The sequence below is a fragment of the Poecilia formosa genome, unplaced genomic scaffold (assembly GCF_000485575.1).
Source record: "Poecilia formosa unplaced genomic scaffold, Poecilia_formosa-5.1.2 Scaffold227, whole genome shotgun sequence".
NCBI lineage: Eukaryota > Metazoa > Chordata > Actinopteri > Cyprinodontiformes > Poeciliidae > Poecilia > Poecilia formosa.
The window spans coordinates 264,185-285,360 of record NW_006800166.1 but is presented as its reverse complement, the minus strand read 5'-3'; the positions used below and the strand labels follow the sequence as shown (position 1 = coordinate 285,360).

The 21,176-nt window shown below is 40.9% G+C and overlaps 2 long non-coding RNA genes across 2 annotated transcripts in view; both read right to left on the bottom strand.

Annotated features, from left to right (window-relative positions):
* The window catches only part of LOC103149424 (uncharacterized), a 49,177-nt gene that overhangs the window by 16,171 nt on the left and 11,830 nt on the right, over window positions 1–21,176 (bottom strand). The gene's annotated exons all lie outside the window — the stretch shown is intronic.
* On the bottom strand, window positions 16,640–21,118 carry LOC103149426 (uncharacterized). Its single transcript, XR_477470.2, has 2 exons — window positions 21,057–21,118; window positions 16,640–17,358 (listed from the first exon to the last, which is right to left on the bottom strand). It is a non-coding gene; the product is annotated as an uncharacterized LOC103149426 (long non-coding RNA).

Below are 21,176 nucleotides of genomic sequence, written 5' to 3'. Positions count from 1 at the left end.
TATTATTATATCAGGAATTTTCCAGGAAAAAAAAATATTTCTGAGTTTGGAAAGTTGAAAATTTGCGAGGAAAAAAAGGTACATTTTGAGTTTAATCTAAGGAATTTTCCAGAAATAAAACTAGGAAATTTCAAGAGTTTCAAAAGTAAATGATTTCTGAAACTCTGAAGATGTCTACGTTTTTTTCTAGAAAATTTCTGAGCTCAATCTTAAAATCTTAAAAGTAAAAAAAAAAGTCACTTTTGAAGCTCACAAATGTCCTTGTTTCTTCTGACATTTCAGAAGTTTTTTTCTCCTTTTTTATTTCTTTCTAGCCACGATTGACCTGACATTAAGTCTTATATGTGAGCTGTCTGCAGGTGTGAATGAATTTCAGCACCAGTAGACAAACTTCAGCATGCAGAGTCCAGAATATTCTGCAACACTTGTTCCGCTTCCCTCCATTCCCTTTCATCTTTATGCAGAATGTCTCACAGCGTTGCCCAAAAGGCTAAATCCGGGTGATTTGCAACAGTTTCCCGGTGGGATGAGATACTTAACTTTTTTTTTTTTTTTTGCAAAAGCAGTTCCATCATCTCAGAGAAAAAGAGAGAGAGAGAATTTGAAGTTTAGAGCATCCCCTCTCCCGCCGCTCTCAGGGCAGATGTGATGGGTTTCACACAGAGGGCTGCTCTGTGAGTCAGATCCCCAGCACACCTTCCACCTTTCTCCTCCATCTGCCTCTTTTCGAGGCACAGATGTGGTGAGCGTGTAGGAGTGGAATTTCACCAGCTAACTGTGACTGCTGGAGTGGGGCGACGCTCTGCCAAAACTACATTTCCATCTTTCATGAAAGAGTTTCTGTCAAATGGAAAACAAATGTGTAATTGACGTGTTTGACGACGATAGATGCCGAGGCGTTTCCGCCCTCCGACGCCAAACGCCGCTTTTGAAATTAGAGGCCGGTGTTCTGTCAGATAGCCATACGCTGTCAGGATAGCATACATGCAGTCAGTACGCATGCCCGCGCATGCGCATTAAGAAGTCCGACCGTCAGTGGAGTTGTCAGTTCAGCATACGCAACAAGTTATGACGAAAATAAGTCATTAAATTGTTTATGACATAATATGATAACTAGATAAATATACATGCGTTGTCATGGTTTCAAAGTGTATTTAAAGCAGGTCTGGCTGCAGCTGCAGTCAACTACAACACAGGACCGTGTAAAACTCATTAACCTACTTAACCGCTAAGTCATGATGCCATATAACTGTTAATAACAAAGTGTATGATGATCTACGTCATGATCCTATGTTGCTGATTAAATAAAATCATATGGAAATAGCGTATACATGTCTGAGCTAAGCGTATGACTATCTGACAACGTATGCTGATCTGACAGAACACCGGCGAAGAGGAGAGCGAGAGGGAGAAGTTAAGCGGAGTAACAGCGGGATGCTCCGGCTTTGAGGTGGGAGTAGCCCGGATTTGCTTCTGAAGCTTGTCATCAAAAACGCATGAGACGCAAATAAAAGGTGTGCAACTGAGACAAGAATGATTTAATTAGTGCACTTGAAACACTTTGGGAGTAAACAAGCCCCGTAAATCTCTCTGAGTGAATTCCAACCGAGGCATTTGCGGAGCTAATAATGCCGCTGCTGTCTGACTCAACAGGACACAAATGTATAAGGATGACAGCTTTAATGCGTTTTCTGCTTGTGATAATCTTTGGAGTAAAACCTTTTTTTCCGCCTTTTCTAAGGGTTTGTTCACACCAGTCCTGTTCGGACTGCTTTCAAAGAACCAAACAGGAAGTCCGGTTCGCTTATGAAGGTCTGAATGTGTAATCGAACTCTGATTGGACTTAAAAGAAGCAAACTCTGGTCCACCTACAGACCTTGAAGTGAACTGTGTTGCTGTTTCAATGCATATGAGAACCGCTCCAAAAGCAGGAAGTGGACCACAGTGCAGGGCATTCTGGGTAAATACAAGCTAAACAAATGCAGCACCATGTTTCGCTGTGAAGATAACACTTTCCATGTTGTCTTCATCAGTTTTGCAGATATACGTCACTTTGTATATCTACAAAGTGATCTCATAGTTTTGTGTTTTTCTCGTCTCTTTGTGGAAAAGCGTATTTGAGTTAAAGCCAAAACTGGCAACGTTTGATCTATTAATTAAAGGGGCACTATTATCGAAAATCAACGTTTTTGAACATTACATCATGTTAAGATGTTATCCCTCGTCAAAAACAAACCTGGAGTGTTGCTTTGATTCTTTCATAAATGTTTGAGAAATCCTTTAATCTCCATGGCAACCATTCATCTGTTCAAAAACACCTCGCCTTCAAGGTGAAGCTCCTCCTCGGTGCTGCGGTTAACGAGCTCCCGCCTCACAGAGCAGCTCCTCCACTCAGCTCCTCCACTCAGCTCCTTCACTCAGCTCCTTCAGACTAGCCAGCAGCAATTAGCAAACACCTGGAGGACCTACACCTACAGCTGAGCTCAAAAACATTGTTAAAGGGTTAATAGAGGAGCCAAGTTGTGATGACTTCCTGGTGGCGGCGCTTCAGAAAGAGCAGGAGTTTTTAAAGAGACAGAGACTCAATTTTAAAGAGTTAAACTTCAAAGTCAAATTTATTTTTATCATTTTTATAACTGAAGGTAAGATAGCTAAGTTATTGTGCTATAAAGCAATTGTATGTGCCTGGAAAATACATAATAATGGCCCTTTAAAAAAACAAACAAACAGACAAAAAACATGTTAAGCAAGACAAACTACATACAAAGTTTGTTGTGGATATAATCGCTGGCTGGAAGCCGACCTTTACTAGTTGTACATCCCTGCAATGAGCGAGGAAGGTGGGAACGATGGTATCCTTCATCATCTAGGTCAGCGTAGTCCTGAGTGTCGGCGCAGAGGGAAGAATCAGTCCGTCTGTCTTTCATCTTATCATTGAGGAGATTAGAGTCGGAGCTAGTGGAGGGGAAACCCCCTCTGTCCTTCTCAGCAGGTAAGAGGACAGGTGGAGCTGCTTCCTCCTTCTGTCTCTCTGTCAAACTCTCTCTTTCTTTGTTGTGGGAGTTTGAAGGGCACACATACACACGCGCACACACACACACACACACACGCACACGCACACACACACACATGAACCTATGTGGTGGAAAGCTGCCAAGCTGCTGCTGCTGCTCTTGATGAGAACTAGAAAGAAGACTTTATAGTGAGTGACGCGGTCTGGATCCAACGCTCATCCCCACCTCCACCTCCACCAGCAGCAGTCCTGCTCCTTGTTTACTTCCTTCAGCTCGCAGAAGAACAAAAACAAATCCAGTTTCAATTTAATCCTGCGAAGGTCGGATTAAAAGGGAGAAATGAAAAGCGTGCAGTTAAACCCAGGACAGCAGGACCAACAAAGACTCTTATGGATACATCTTTGTTTTTGGAAGGACTGAGAGGTTCTGCATCTGTCATTGTTCCCTCGTGTTGTTTTCTGTCTTCTTCCTCCATAATCAAAGCTCTTATTCAAAGTGAGTTTTATTGTTGGTAAAAGTCAAACAGTGGTGGAATCAAAGTGGTTTTGAGAATTTGGAAACCACCTTCAACCCGATGGAAATGAACTTTAATAGCAGGTACACAAATTAACTTGGTTATTTTGTATTTAATATTTGCTTTCATATGTTAATGTCTAAACTGTAGATGTACTGTAAAACTAATCTAATCAGATTAATCGTGATGAATTATTAAATTATTTGCCAACTACATTAATAGTAGAGTATCCACTCTAAAAAGGACAGTTTACTGAAGAAAACACATCAGAGCAGATATGAACCAAACACTGCACAAAACACTTCTTTGTAAATATAGATATATATTTGAAATAAAAATACATATTTAGAGATATATATTAAGCATTATTAATAAACTTCAGTGATCCTAATTGTGCAGGCATTCTTTCTGTTCATGTTGCTGCATTTTCACTTTCAACCCAGTAAGATGGATTTTAAATGGATTTTTTTTGCTTCATGTCTATGTGACAAAATGCCCCTTTAGAAAATGCAGCTGTTTTGCTATTCAGTGTTATTTCCTGCGTGCTGACCATTTTATTAAAAATGAAACACTCTTTTTTTAACATGTTTTAAAAGCAGACAGGGAAGCCAGCAGAGAGGAGGAGATGTAAAAAGGAAATTGGTCAAATCTGCAGCAAAGATTCTGCACAAATATTCACAAAGATTCACGCTCTACTCAGCAAAAGCACCAAATCTTAAGTATTTTTTCTACTTTTTCTAGTAAAAATATCTTAGTACATTTGAAATAAGACTAAACTAACTTACAAGTAACTTTTCAGCAACAAATAGGAGCTTGTTTTAAGTCTAAATTCATTTCATATAGCCGGAGCAACAGAGGCATGGTTTAGTTTAAATCATATTTTTGCATTAGAATGGCTCAGTCAAAGACTCAGACCTGAATAGAGTGAGGAATCTTGATTCAGTCTGACTGAGCTGGAGCTCTTTTTTAAGAAAATGGGCAGAAATTTCAGCCTGTAGATGTTCAAAGCTGGTAGAGATCAGAAATGACTTTCACCTCCAAATGAGAAAGAGGCTGGACAGAAATTAAAGGGCCAGGATTACCAGCTTCACTCTGAGAAGTAGCTCTTATAATGAGCTCACCAGGTGTTTGCTAATTGCTGCAGGCTAGTCTGAAGGAGCTGAGTGGGAGGAAGGCTGATCTGTGAGGCGGAAGTTTGGAAGCTGCAGCTCAGAGGAGGAGCTCCGTCATCAAAGGCCTCCACTTTTAATTTGGTCATTTGGTCCTTCCAGGCCTCTTGTGCAACTCAATGGTTGCCATGGAGATTAAACGATTTCTCCAACATGCATGAAAGAATCAAAGCAACACTCCAGGTGTGTTTCTGATGAAGGAATAACATAACATGATGTAAAGCTCAAAGAAATATAATTTCCCATAACACTGCCACTTTAATTTCTCAAATTTTATTAGGAAAAAATGTTAAGTTGAACGACACGTAAAATGGATAAAGTTTGTGGCTGTGTTAAAGCAAAACAACAGGAATGGGAGTGCTAATTCTTTCACGAAGCACAGTGAAGGATTTCTTCTCTTGTGCTTTTCTTCCTCTCTTTCCTGAGCGATGCAGAAAAATATGCAGCTGTAAATATGTTTTTCTGAATTGACTTATTGACTACAATGTGTTCAGGGACTCATGTCTGATCTGAAGGTGTGACTTCAAGGACAGTTTGGAGGTGTGGAGATGTGCTGTTTATCAGAAGGGGATGGATGAGGCTGCAGCGGCCGCTGCGTTTCTGGGCTATTTGTTTTCATTACGCAGCCAGAGCGAAGCCACCGCCTGGGCACTGTGCTCACACACAATATGGAGTGTCATTTGGAGAAGAACAAAAAAAACAGAGAAAAACAATGCCACTGCTGGAGTTCTGTCCACATTTCTTTTTTCTTTTGTTTTTTGTATTTGCAGCTTGCTGATTCATGTGAACACAATGCCTGAGAGATTTAGTCCTAAATCACTTGTTTGTATGTTCAAACGCAGAAGAAGAAGGATGAATGACAGATCTCCCGGCCCGCTCCGCTCGCAGACAGTCGAGCTTAAAGCAGCTTTTTAATTTCCCAGCTGTCAAGTTTCCTTCAGTCGCTCTGAGACGGCTCGGAGTTAGCAGCGAGCCACCGTCTCTCACCTTGGAGAAATGCAGTTTTTCCCTCTGTGGACAGGCTGCACAATGCTTTTACTCTCATGGGGTGGGATTCTTTTTCTTATCCTGAGGCAGAGAACAAAAAAAACAACACATGCTCCATATAAAATGATCCTATTTTTGAAACCCTTTTCACTGAGTTGTATAGGAAGAAGTTTTGATTTATATTTTTGATCCGTAGGGAGGAGTTCTTGGGTTTAAATGGTGAATGTGACTTATTTTTCCTCCTGCCTGCTCCAAAACACGCCTGGCATGAGATTAAATGCTGAGACTTCTCGTCAAAGTCAAGTCTGTCTCACATTTCAAACTATGTTACCTTCAGTTGTTATAAAATGCTGCATAAATGTGTGTCAAATATGAATTAAAATCCATTTTACTTCCAGAGGCCTTGAAATTGGGCCTCAGTCTTTGTTCCCTCTGAAACTCCGCCTTCAGGAAGTCGTCACTCCTGTATTAACCCTTTAGCAACAATCTTAACCGGCGTGAGCTGAGAAGGTCCACCAGGTGTTTGCTAATTGCTGCTGGCTAGTGTGAAGGAGCTGAGTGGGGGGGTCGCTTCTCTGTTTGGACGATGCTCAGAGGAGGAGCTTCATCCTTGAAGGCGGAGCTAGGTCCACCCAGGCGTTTTGAACAGCTGAATGGTTGCCATAGAGACGGAAGGATTTCTCAAACATTCATGGAAGAATCAAAGCAACACTCCAGGTTTGTTTTTGTGGAGGGAAGAACCTTGTAACATGATGCAAGGCTCAAAAAAAGTCAATCTTACATAATACTACCCCTTTAATTAAATGAGTCACAATGACATTTCATTTCCTTTTGGGATCAATAAAGTATGTTTGAACTGAACTGACCACACCCTCATTTGAAAAATTCTGAATTTTCCCCTCTAATGAATCCATCTGCAGTAACAGCTCAGTCGTCCAGTACAGTAGATTTATTCCCTTGATACACTCGCCCCACATCCTCACAAGGACTCATGAGAATCCTAAGATTATCACGACTGGAATAAGAATTAAAGCTGGAGGCTTAACGTGTCGGCCATGACGTTATGCAGAACCACTGCTGCAGTAGATGTGACTGATCGACTCGGGCTTACCCTTTCAAGTGTCTGAGCGCTTGCGAATCTCCAATATTGCTTGATTTCATGGATAACCGTTGCTCTGGCTCCACGCCACGCTCACCCCTCTCTTCCTCTTGAGTTGTGCTAGCGCAGCACCAAAGAACCTCAAGGAGCTGTTGATGAAATTTGATGAAAGAGCAACAAAGAGTTAGTCACACCGCTCCGCATGGGACATGTGGGAAAGTTGATGTGTTCCCCACCCTCGCCTCCCCCCCTCAGCTCATGCTGTTTTAGTGTGTGTGTGTGTGAGAGAGAGCTCGAGACCCCCCAGATGTCTCATTAGCTATATCATTAGGGAGACAGCTGGAAGGGGGCACAGACAGCTGACATGGGCCTGTAGTGGCAGGATTAGCCACGACTTTAGGACGGCTGAGTGTTTAGGGTCCAGATCCCATGTCCAGTCTCTAAGCATCAAGAGTCACCACAAAACTTTTAGTCCAATATTGTTGTTGTACTTTTTAGTTCTTTAAGCGCCAGACATGGAGCATAAGAACGTTTTCAGGTAGCATATTGATCTCTTCAGAATGACTCCATGACACTTTGCCACGCTGTCATCTTGTCCTCCTTCCACTTTGTACCCTTATACTATTTTCTATTTATTTATTTAGTTTTAGTAATTTTTAACCTTTCCATACGCACATAAGTCTAAAATAAATCCCACACACACTATGTTGAGCCCCCCATCACAAAAGGCTAGTACAGAAATAAATATTTAAATTCCTGTTGAAGTGTAGACTGAGAAAAGTGTAGGTAGAAGCACATGCTTATTATACCTTCACTTCTTTCTTACAGCATCAGTAAAATCAACACAGAACAATATTTCCTGTGTATTTTTATATACAAACCAGTATAGTGTCAGTTTATTTCTGCTTTGAGTTAAGTGTTTCCATAAATTATAACTGGTTATAATAATATTTAGACATAACTGGACATAGTACTTTTTCTAAAACTGTATATTACAACTCGCCTGGCCATTCCACTTGATTCTCATCTCCCTTCCGTCCTCCGTCTAGGATTTCTCCCATTGAGCTGCATTTCTCCGGCTGAATTTCGTCTTATTGCTAGCAAAAATGTTGTAGACCTATTCCTCACAGGATTGTTTACACAACTGCTGGTAAGCTTCATCAAACTTTCACAATATGTCATGGCCAAACGTTAGCGATTGGGTAAAATCAGATCCAAATCATTTCAAACTTTGACAGAGGCCACGCCTCCAGGAAGCAACTATTTCCTCATATCCAAGGATCCAGATCATCTGGATGAAGCAGATCTTGTAAAATATAGCAGACTAAGACTCCTGATGAAACCAAAATGACTACCGGCCATTGTCCTGTACTCATTATGCAATCTGCTTTATAAAGCGCACCAGTCCCTCCTGCAGCACCACATCATGATGCAGCCTCAGCCTTTTCCCTCCACATGTAAAGCCTCTGGGTGCATTGACAAACTGTAGACTGGTGTTGGTGTTGGTTTTGGAGCGATGGCTTCCAGCCAGTGTAAGTACAGAAACTGTGTTGGTGTATATAATGAGAGTTTTTTATCAGATTGAGTCAAGCCTTTACAAGGTCTTTCGTTTTAGTTCAGGGGTTTATACACACACTTTGAGCTGAAACACATCCATCACTGGGATGCAGTCTGGCTCCTTCCAAAGCGCTGTAATAACTGGACATTCCCATGATTTCTGTAAATTGCTCAAACATATGAGCAGCTTCCAACTTCTGGAGCTCCAATGTTTAATATCAGGCAGTGAAAAAAAGGAATTATCTGTCTTATTTTATGCAATGCATATAAATATCTGGTTTCAGCTGTATTTACCTCTTAACTAATCAATTTCTTAGTGTTTCACAGATCAATATATCATTGTGTCTAAGCCTAAACCCGTTATCTTGTTCACAATGAGAAAGATTATAATCATTTGAATGTACAACAATACATCAGACTACACATGAATATTTTTAACAGTTTTTGGTATTTTTAGTTAGAAAAACCTGACAATGATACCACACAACACACATTAGTAGTATGTATAAACTATACCAGTTAGAATATTACATCACACCAATACAAAACTATTTTTTAATGAAAAGGATCCTTAATACCTGCTTAAAGGTTTATTTCAGAAAGGAATGTTTAATCTTACAAAACAAATTTAACAGGAAGTACATTCTAATTTATTGAATATGACTGCAACACCCGGCAATGTCTGGATGCTAATGTCGTAGCTAGCCACAGCTAAGGTTTTTTTTTTATTTAACTGTTGACTCATTTACAGAATCAACAGTTGGTTTTCTCTTCAAAAGGATTGTTAAATTTCTTTGTTGGTTGGTTTGTGCAATATTTATTGAAATTCCTACTTTTTTTTTTTAATCAAAAGGTTAGATACAGATTTCCAATATCTTAAGGTCATCTGGTAACATAAATTAGAGAGATTCAGTCATGACTCATTCGTGATGTAGGCAAAACATCAACTTTATGAGTCTAACAAAGAGGAAGAAGAAGAAATCATGTTTCATGAGATGATTCAACCAACTGTAAGTTTCTCCTCAGCAACTCCAGAAGAAAAGCCTGAGTGTAATTAAATACTCCAGGAGACACATTTAATGACGGCTCTGTATGAGAGGGGATGAGGGGGGTTTGCATCTTGCTTTACTCACGCCCCTCCCCAAACTCATTCCCCTCCATCACCGCCCATGTCGTGCCCCATCGGAAGCCGCAACCCGTAGTGACCGCGCGGCTGACAGCTGCCACACTGGAAAAACAACGGCTGCCATTTTACTCCATGTGAACTCATGGAGTAATTCCAGGAATGGCTGTGATTCAACTGTGGCCCTATAATGTTACATAATGAGTGCGCTTCATAAACATAATCTCTGCTTCCCTTTTCCTTCCTCTTCCCCTCGGTGTCACCTTCTCATCTTCAGCCCGGTGTCAGGCCCGCTCCCTGACCGAACCGGATCCGTTTCCCACCCCTCTCTGTCTTTTACATATTTCACGTTATGCATTTAGAAGCACGCAGCTGCGCTTCCCACAGCTGCTGTTTAATTGGAGCGGAGTTTTACGTCTGCACACTGCGCTGACTTTTTGTTTTATTCCAACCTCGTTGCACTAGGAAAAAAAAACAAAAAAAAAAACTTCCACAGGGATAGTCAGAAGTTTACATCCACTCTACCAAACTTTTTTCTTTTTTAATTGCATAATTTATCCATGCTAAAACCAATTTTGATGTGTTTCTTATCACTGCCCTGTTGCAAACTGCAAACTCTAAATATGTCCATGTTTCAGTCATCTGCCTGTTGATGTGGGGTAAAGTTAAAGGTCCCATATTAGTCCCACTTTATAGCACAATGAAGTCACAATGTTTCCTTCAGTTGTTGAGAAAATGCTGCATATATCAGAAATGGCTTAAAAGAAATTGGACTTTGCCTCCCAGTTGTTTCTGGCTCCTTAAAATTGGCCTCTGTCTCTTTAAGACACTCCACCTTCCCAGGAGATTCAAGGATTTCTCAAACATGCATTAAAGAATCAAATAAATACTCCAGGTATGATTTTGATGAGAGAATCACATTACAGGATATAAAGCTTTAAAAATAAAAAATAAATAAAAAAGTCGATTCTGCATAATACCCCCCATTTAAATCTGTAACTTCATGCAAGTTACAGATTTGCTCACTTGTCTAACTGGCAGTTTCTTAGCCACTCATGTTTTATTCTCCATCTCAAACAAGTAATGAATGTCCAGGTTGTCCAACTTCATCATTGCTCTTGCTTGGTGCTGTTGCCAAACGGTTCAATCTTTAATCCAACCGTAAAGCTTCGCTGCAGAAGCATGTGGTTCGTCCATGTAGGGAGCTGCAAATTTCTCACATGCTTGAAGGTGTTGACTTTGGAGGCAGTGACTTACTTCTTGGTTGACATCCGCTGAGCCTGAGTTTCAGAGTCGGGTTGCTCATGGTCACGTTGGCCAATCTCGTTTCATTGGAGGTGACAGTTTGGGTATTTGGACACAGTTGAATGTTTCAACATGATAATAACTTAAACGCACATTTTGAATTTGAGTCTTACACTGCTTATTTTATGAAATCAGTTTGCGACACTGTTGCAGCCTGTTTAGTCCACCTTAATCAGACCACAGTTTGTTTGTCTGGAAAGTCGGGTTTGTTTAGGGGAAGCGTGAACTCATAATTGAACTCTGAAGCAGACCAAAAAACTCTGGTCCGTCTACAAACTAGGTCTTGATTTGGCTGAGGTGAACTTCAGTGTAGTTCAAACGAATGTGTGAAAGCAAGCGGACCACACACCGCTCCAAAAGCAGGAAGTAGACTATAGTGCACAGGATTCTGGGTAAATACAACCAAAACACGTGGCCTTTAGCCAAAGTAAAAGGAGAAATCCTACAACTGCTAAAATCTGACGTCGTCTTCTTCAGAGGAAACCACGCAGAAGAAGACGACAGGAAGTAGTTGAAGGATGATGTCACTCTAATTCTTGTTTTTCAATAAAAGGTTTAAACTCTAGGATGAGATGTTTTTTTTTTGTTGTTTTTTTTGGCCGTATCAAAATTGGTTTATTTCACAAAACTGCAATGGAAGGACTTCTTTGTTTGCATCACACCAGTCACATGATCAAGAACAAGATGTGGCCACTGGCACAAACCACGAAGAAGACGACCTGAAGTAGTTGGAGTATGACAGCATGTCATGTGTTTTATTGTCTTATGTGAACAAACTTATTCATGTGTGGTTTTAATTGTGGACATCTTAACTGTGAAATTTTTATTTTTTTTTCAACATTAGCAGAATGTCGACAGTTTTGCGCACATTTGTAACGGAAATGCAAATGTTGCAACTTTGGTCCTCTATCGAACCGAGTCTACTGGACTTACTTTAAAATAACAAGTGTGTAACCGGAGGAACTACCTGCACAAACATCTTCCACGAAAGTGAGAAATACAGTTTGTGGAAGCACATCAGCTTCCACATGCCGGGTTGTGTTTACAGTGCACCCGTACTTATCTTTGGCAGGCTCCTTTACACTGTCTTTGTCTTTTGGGCAGCTGTGCTTCTTGTCAGCTGCGCCCACTCGGACCCCCCCACTGTCCACCTCACAGCGGAAACGTGTGAAACGGCACCAGCGTCTACTGTACGTCTCCAACTAAAAGAGTTTTTCAGTCCTCTCAGGGTGATGTAAGAGTCAGTGAATCCGTGTGAGGCAGCTTGAACTCCTAAAAATACACTTTGACAACTTCAGACTGCTGTTAAGAAATTCCCAAGTAGTCTGAGTGTGATGTAATCTGTGATGAATGTTAATCAGCGGATCAAAAAAAAAGCTGCCTTCCACATCAGACAGATTAACCACGATTTAATCCCACCCTGACTTTCTCACCCTGGATGCATTTTGTCACTCGTCCCGCTTTACCCTTGAGATGCCCCCCAACCCCCCTCAGCCTCCCCACCTTCTTTCTTCAGGCTGGAGCAGCAGATGAAAGGAAGTCAGAGCGAGCATTAAAGGCCGTGTCTTGGCAGTCAAGTTGACCTCCAGGCTTCGCTCCTCTGCTGCATTTTAATCCACCCCCTCCGACTACTTACCTGTAAAACCCTCCATGTCTGCTCAACCCGGCGGGTGGAACAGAACAACTTTAAAGGAAGTGTCATCATTCCCTTTTTTGCTGCTTAATACAGACCTTCTTTTGTTTTGTTTTTTTATAAATATATTTTGAAATTTTACTTTAAATCTTTTATTATTCTCAGTGCTGTGCTTCGTGTTCTGTGGCAGTAGCACATGAAAAGGTCAGGGAACGGTAGCTGGAAGGTCGGACACTTTTCGGGCTTCACTTGGCTTCAAAAGACAGTAGCTGCGTTTCTGTTAACCATAAAACTGCACAAATTAAAATTACAAAAATAAATTTGCTTAACGGAACCATATCTATTTCCGAAAAAAACTTGATAAGATGTTTTTGCACAATAGTGAGGAGTTTTTTTTTCACAGCATGGGAATAGATGTACTTTGGAAAAAAAAAACAACTGAAGAAGACAACAGGTAGTGGGAGTTTGTTTTTGATTTTTTCAAAGTGCAGCTGGATCCACCAGAGCGCTCACAGCTTCACACAGTTCATAAAAAGTTGTGTCATTCCAGCATGTTGAATCCACAGCTCTAATGGAAAACGGCAGACTACAATTTCCCCAAAACTCTGCATAACTAGCCGCTCACAATTAGCCGCGGCTACTGAATTCAACGCCGACATCTCCTCTGATGGCTGACATATGATGAACGCAAGCGCTATGACTGAAATATGAATATATCTCATGTTACTATCTGTCGCTGCCATGATCTTTAATGATTTATCGCGTAAACAAGCTTATTCACGTGATTTTAATTCATTTCTTATTTAATTGGAAACTCCGCAATTGTGAAATCGTGTTTTTTTTGTCAACATTACCAGAGTTTTGCGTACATTTGAAACCAAAAAGCCGCTAAAGTGACAGTAGCTTAAATCAAATTTTAACAAAGTCTTTTCACAGATGAAATCCAGCCGCTCCCTAATTCCTCTCTCTCGTTCAGAGGAATCTTCCATCTTTGTTACCGCTTCATTTGCGCCGTCAGACCTGGCTCCCTTAACCTCACCTGCTGCTAATCTGAAACACGTGAGGTTGTCGCGTTAATTCACCGTCAGCGTGAGGAGGTTAGTGGTAAATACATGTTTGCTATTTGTTCCACTCCTGAAACCTGTCTGCACTTCTTGGCCGGGAGACAAAGCTGTCGCTGTACGAGAGCAGCAGATGCCCATACATGTGTCGAACAGAAGAAGAACAAGAACAACTGGATGAACTCAACATCTCTTCAAAGCACCTGTCGGGCCCCGCTGGTTGCTGGGCAACAGCTCCCCCCTCCCACCCCCTTCATTCTCTTAGTTCGTCTTTTTGCTCGTGCTTTGTGCCGAGCTAAACCCGGGTTTCTGCTTAGTGGAGAGGTTCTTCTTGCCCTCGGGGAGGGCATCATTTCATCACGCTGCGTCTGCTGTTGAGGTGTGGACAGCTTCTGCGCCGGGGCTAACTAGGTGAACTATGTCTTTTTTTTTTTTTGCCCCCACCCCTCGGGTTTTCTCCCTCCTCTCGTAATGATGAACAGCGAGGCGCTAACAGCCGTAAGAATTCAGGCATGGAATTATTCAAAAAGCAATTTAGTCCCAACAGTGGGAAAGAAATGGAGCCGGTCTTTGACTGAAGTGGGGCGCCGGTGGAAAACACTCACAAGGGCCATTTTACTTCATCCGGAGAATGAGTTAAATGCTGAAGCAACAGTCTTGAAAAGTCGGCCTTTTACTTCACTCTCTATTCAATGAAGACAGAGGCAGATTTGTTTTTAACAAAGCTCTGATTTTTTTTTTTGTCTTCAGTTCAGATCACACCATTACTGAGTTCACATAAATAAATCAGAACCAACAAACAAAAGGTTATTTAAGTTACTTTTGCTTTTACTTTGTTTCTTGACATCAGTTTTCTGTGCTGCTCTGCCACATTTTTGTGAATTTCTTTTCTTGTGCTAATGTTTAATTCAATCAACAAAGTTTATTTGTAAAGCACATTTCAGCAACAAGGCAGGTCAAAGGGTTTTACATCATAAAATATAAAGTTGCACAACAAAATACGACTTGTGGTACTATCATTTTTGTCCAGGCTTTTTTAATTAGTTCAATTTTTGTAATGATTCTGTTGAACAAAATGTCACAAGCAATGTCTGATTTTCATTGGTCAATTTTTAGTAAATGTTTATTTATTGTTACTTTTGCCAGTTTCAGGTTATTTCAGAGATTATTTGGGACTTTTTGGTCATTAACAGAGGTGGCAACAATTTTATCCATTAGTCCAAGTCCCCACAGAACTTCTGAGAAACTAAACTTATGAACTTCTTTAAATCGTGACTTTCTTCTTCCTACTCTTCATAAAGAATTATGAAAGCATTTGCATGGTGCATAATTTGTTGTCTTGTCAACAAATTCTCCCACCTACGCTGAGGATATCTGCAGAAGCTTCAGATTTACCAAGTGCTGATTGTTGCTCTTTGTGCCCAGCTTGTCTGGTGTTTTATAATTTCCCCAAAGCTTTATTCCTTGTGGAATAAAGCTTTGACTAAAATTAATGTCAACATTTCATTTTAGAAATGTTGACTAAAATGAAACCTTTTTACAGATTGGTTGTGCCAAAACCTGTATCCAACTTTTCCTGTTTTCAGCTGCCTGTTTTTAAGATTCTCTCATGTTTCGTTGTCTGCTTTAGCCAAGAATCAATCCGAATCCAAGGAATGTCATTTCTTTTTACGACACGTTGCACACAGAGGCACATTCTTTCAGTAGCAGCAGAGGATGATGGAACACAGGAAAATAACCTTTAAGCAGTTCTCGGTCTTGCTAAATTAGCTGAGGGTAAGCAGTGGGAAGAAAAGAAAACTCACGGTGGATGTTAGAGATTATTACCCAGAGTGTTCCTGCTCCGTGTTCAAGTTCCAGATGCTCAGTTAACGCTGACCCGGTCGTCTCCGGTCAGATGAGGGGTTCAGCAGGTGGGAAGTGCTTGTTGATGCAGGAGCGACAAAGTTGGGAAGAATGTTCCACATGTGAAAATTGTTTGCAGTCGAACAGGGGAGAAAAAAAAAAAGATGGAAAGGGAGACAAAAAAAAAAAAAAAATCAGAAAGGAAACCATAGAATATTCTCCTCTGCACTCACAGCAGAGACCAGGGGAGTTGAATTTTATTTGAAACAGGGATAGAGTTGTGTGTGTGTCTGTGTTCCAGATAGTTACAACTCCCTCCAAATCATCAACATTCTCATCACAATTTTTAGTCATTTATCCTCATTTTCCTTTTAATCTCCTGCAGAAACCTTAACAGTAAAATACAAATTACCTGCTTTTTTTTCCCAAATTAAAATCTGTAGATTTTGGTAGAAACTGCAGAATCACCTTCCATTGCTGCTGCAGGTGTTTTATGTCTCTACCAGCTTTGCACAGCATTACTCTGCCACTACCATGTCTTACTTTGGTGTGTAAGTGGTGATGTGTTGCGTTTACTTCCTGTAACTATAGACAAAAAAAGTAACTATATCTATATATATATCTATATATATATATATCAGCTTTAAATCGTTGTCGATCCCTCATCAAAAATATATCTGGAGTGTTGCTTTTATTCTTTCATGCATGTTTGAGAAACCACTGAATCTCCCATGGCAACCATTAAGCCATGCCTAAACATTTCCTCGTACAAAGCTCCACCTATTTACCCAAATCTCCACTTTAGAGCTTCAGTCTCCAGCTAGGCAGCTCCTTCAGACTAGCCACCAGCAATTAGCAAACATCTGGTGGAACTGCGTGTCTGTTGAGCTTAAAATACGAGCTACTTTTCAGTCCAGCACTCTTCAGAATGGCTGTAACGGTTTAATGGAGAAGTGCTGTTGTGATGACATGTTGAAGGAGAAGTTTAGGAAAGAGCAGGAGCTTCTTAAAGAAAAATCGGCCTAATTTTAAGGTGTCAGACTCAGCTAAGCAATGTCAGAATTTCTTTTAAGTTATGTTTGATATATATGCAGCATTTTCAGAACAACTGAACATAACGGTACCTGGAAAATACGCAACACCACCTGCTTAAGATAAGAACCAGTTCAGGGTATATGAATACTTTTGCAATGGTGCTGAAGTAGTAAAGCATGTTTTATGTTTTACCACTTTACAATCCACTTCATAAAGTTAGGAGCTAAAGTAGCTGTTTATGTAACACTCCAGTACATCACTTCATTTACCAGACATGGTTAAAGCAAAACCATCCCACCAGCTTTCTGTCTGTGTTTATTCTAATAGTGAACATGTTTAAGAGCGACTCCTGGTCAACATTAACATAACATTATGAGGGTGTTAGTGTTAGCATTTGTCCTTCAAACTGCTTCAGAGTTAAAGTGTGTTTAATTTAACTTCCTTGCTGTTTATTGGTTCTTACATAACGTTACATGCCTTTGTATCGTCCTTGTCCATCTTTTCTTGTTCCTCCTCTTATTTTCTCTGTTGATCTTTCTGTTCTGAATTCTCCTTGTCCAGTTTCTGTTTTTCTCTCTGAATTTCCTTCCTTCATTTTTCCTCATTTTGTCTGTTGACATCTCTCCTCCATGTCTTCCTCTCCCTCTCATCCCAGCCTTTCTCGCCTCTTCCTTGTCTCCCGTCATCCCTTCTTCCCCCTCCTGCCTCCAGGAAGCGTTTTATCAATGGAAACCATTCAGTTTGTGGGACTTTGGCCCAGTTAGGCCCCTCTGGCTTGTCAACAGTTGTCTTGGAGAGGCGATGCACTCGCCAGGGCTGGCTGTCCTCCCACTGTGCCTCTTTGCCCCGCCCCGGCCCGTTGCTGCTGGGCTGCTTCTTCTGGCCCGAATCGGTTCGTCCAGAGCCAGCTCTGGCGCTTTTAGGGGTGTTGGGTTTTTGCATGTGTGTTCTGGTTTGTGTGAGATGGTCAGTTTGCTGGCTTGGTCACAGCACCTAAGCTGTGTGATGTCACTGATCTGATGTCCAAAAAAAACAAAAACAAACGATGGTGGATATAAGACTGTAGGAACATTGGGTATTATTGTTTACATCTGCAAATCTGCACAAAGCTGGAAAGCAGACGACTATTTTGCTTTCCATCCATAGCCTTGCTGCTGCAATAGAGGAATCCCAGGAACAAAAAGAAACCCAGAAATGTTTGTATTATAATTTAGTACATAGGAAAGGAAATGATAACACAGAAAAACAGTTGAAGAACAACTCAAAACTAGTCATTTTCTTCCTTCTTCTCGCTCTGTGTTGGCTATGCTGCACACAGACTCGTTGCTTTAGCGACTGACTGAGAGCAGCTCCTCTAGCGTATCAGGATGCAACACCAAAATGCACAAAGACATTTCCCACACAAAGACCAAAACATTCAGTCCGTTACAGTATGATGTTTATTTGTGATTATTAATAAGTGATTTTCTGAACACAGCTGCGATTGATTAGCTAATTTAAACACCTGCTCTACTTATGACTCAAAAATACTTTATTGGTCCCAAAGGGAATGATCTGACAGTGTAGGTCTATGGGGCAGATTTTTAGAAAAACACCCATATTCCGCAGCATGTCTACATGTTAATTGAATCTAACTTGGAGTTCAAAGCTTTGTCCAGGAATACATGAAGGAAATGGGAGGGAGCTAAAATCCACCACTCAACTTTTGGATTTGATTAACCTCAGCTGGGTTTAGCTATGGGTTTTGACTTGGTCATCAAAATGCAAAAGGCTCTGATCTGAAGTGTTTTATTGGAGCTCTGGCTGAATGTTCAGGGTTGAAGGTTTAACCTCTGCCCTGGTCTGAAGTGCTTCCCAGCCTCAAACCAGTTGTTGTTTTTTCCAGTACTATCCAGGTTTTAGCTTAATTCATCTTTATCCAGCTTCCTGCTCTCTGTTACCCACATCACACTGCTGCTGCTCTGCTACATAAACTCCCAATAAAACTGAAACTTATGGTTACTGATATTTTTTTCCTCGGCCTGTTTAACGTCTAATGTAAATGAAAATACACAGAAAACTGCAATCGTCTGAACGCCCTCGACTTCTAAACTCCTTCCCTCTGTGAATTGGGTGAGGTTGAAAAGACCTCGGTGTATGTATATCATATAATTATGAGCTGCGGTGCATGTTTATAAAAAGAGTACAGTCTGAAATCTGTACTCTTGTGTAATTGTGTAATTACATATTTGCTTCTAGACAGCTGGGTATCTGTATAGATGCTGGAAATGCTATAGATACTCTAATGTAAGCCACATTTGGTGCCTATGTTGTGGGACTTTTATTTTCTCCGCATAGGCACAATAGAGGAAACATTATGCAATTAAATGTGTTCATTCAATACTATATTTATACAATGTGCATGTATAACTGCACTGTAAACTCTGTGTGGTTGTGGTTGAAAAGAGAGCTTGTTGTTGCAAAAACAGACAAAGATGTAATCTTAGCTGTGAATGGGAATGGAATTGCTTCAGTCTGAGCAGGTCACATATAGCATTGGTACCTGGTAACACTTAGCTGCTACATATAGATGTATTTATGCAAAGAGGTCATGGCACAGATCACGCCACCAAGGTTCCCTCAAAGATAAGTAGACCGAACTGGTAACAATGTAGAACTATCTGGTTTCCATGCGGCTAAACGCCGAGACTGGATGTCAGTTTGTGTTGAATCAGAACTTGTCCTTCAAGAAGAGTCCAAAGTAAGATTGTTGGAGGAAAAAATGTCAGATACATAGATTGTAACCAAAATCAGCAAAAATATTAGTTTCTGAGTCCAATATCAAATTTGACTTTAATTGTGGTCCCAGAAAAAAAAGAGTATTGAATTGAATGGTGTGATAGAATATTCCCATTGTTAAAGGTAACCTCTATGTGGATGGCAGAACCCAAAGAATCCCTCTTCCAATCCAACCTGGTGCCACGTGTTGCACACACACATACACACACACACTCAGTCATTCTTTAGGCCTTTGCTCATATCCCTAGTGGTCGTAATGCTATGCCTGATCAGTGTATATTCTGATATAAAGATGAAGCCTATAGTTTTCTCTTCGCTGCGTTCTTGCTGCTGCAGGTGTGAACTCTTCCTTATCCTCCATCGCTTGCAGTTTCTAAGTCAAAGTGTTCTACCTTGATGTGCTATCTTTCATCATTTTAATTAAATTTCCTGAAGAGGGCTCGGGGTGCCACTAAATGCCGTGCTTCCATATTGATCGCGGTGAACAATAGGGAACCTGGAAGGGCTTTTAGTCTAGCTCTAAAAAAAACAAAGAAAAGAAAAAAAGAAAAAGTTCCAAAAAGCGGCACACATTGCAGAGGTGCCGGACTGAACTGTCACTGCACACTGAGGGGCGTTTAATCTTCATCACGGCTCATCCATCACACGCCGACAGCACAGGAGACGGCAGCCATGTTTACATGCACAGTGTTCGATTCTAAGTAGCCCAGTTACCCGACCGTGACCAATTTTTTTTTATTCTCAGGGAAAAATACTTCAGCAAATATGTAAGCTAAAATATGTAATAAAAATAACAAGGCTGGTTTTACTGGGGGAAGTTGGAGGTGTTTCTTCCTGCAGGACGTTTCATTCGGATGCACAGACACAACCTGCTGGTTTTGATCAGCAAATATAAAAAGCGTGACTTTGAAGGACCTTCGTAAGCTTCTGATTTAATTACGGGTCACAGGTAGATTTGAATGTCAATAAAACGACATGGCAATCCAGAGGTACTGACAATCACAGCTGCCATGGGAACCCTCATTAATAGCCCCCCTGGGGGCAGTTAGAGGAATCCTCTCTCTGGCAGCCAAACCCTTTCATATTTTCTGTGAAGCAGCATGCTGGAAGCTGACAGGAATATTCTAATAACTTGTTTGTTTTTCATACAAGGGAAATTCAATCCCAGAGGATCAAAGGTTCTTGTCGAGGTCTGGCACTTTAACCTGAATAGTGATTTATGAACAAAAAAAGTTGGTCCTTAAACATGGACCCTGAAACATGGTTGAAAACTGACCTGCTTATGTCCAGGGTTTCCCCCAGTTTATTATAAGCCTGGCGGCCCGCCATGCTTCACTAGTCCCCCGCCAGGCAAAGCGTTGCTAGTTTATGTTTTTAGGAAAACATTATTAAAAAAACCCAACAAAAACAAATTACTTATTTTTATTTTTAAAGCTGGATTGCAAGCATCTCTGTTGCTCTGAGCATTTTCACTGGCGGAGCAGATTTATTCCTAAAAGATCCGTTTATAATAGGTTTATATTTTATGCATGCGCATGCACGCACACACACACACACAGTCATTCTTTAGGCCGGCAGCACGTGGACCAATAACACAGCACGTTGCCATGCGCTGTAGCTGCTTGATTAACTTCACCTCAGCGCGGATCGCACACGCCTTCTTTCACTCAAACTGGACACACCGACTCACCTGTATGGATATTTACATCAACTTCCTGTGAGGAATTAAGGTAGGAGTTTAAAACTCACCACGTTAGCTCTGGTTGCGCAGCTCTATGTGAGCCCCAGGAAAAACCTACAATCTGCTTTTAAATTCAATTCAGTTCATGTATGCTGCACCAATTCACAATAAATGTGAATGATTTTCACAAAAAGAAAAGAGAAGGAAATCCAATTTATAGGCAGAAATTTGAAGTTAGATCCAGTATATACTCACTGTTAAAACGCCTTCGGTTGAGGTTCACGTCCTGCTGCTCAGATGGGTTGTTGATTTTCCTGTTTAAATCAGTGGGTGGAAACAAACAAAGCAGTCTTTGCGCCGGTATCTGTCAATTCA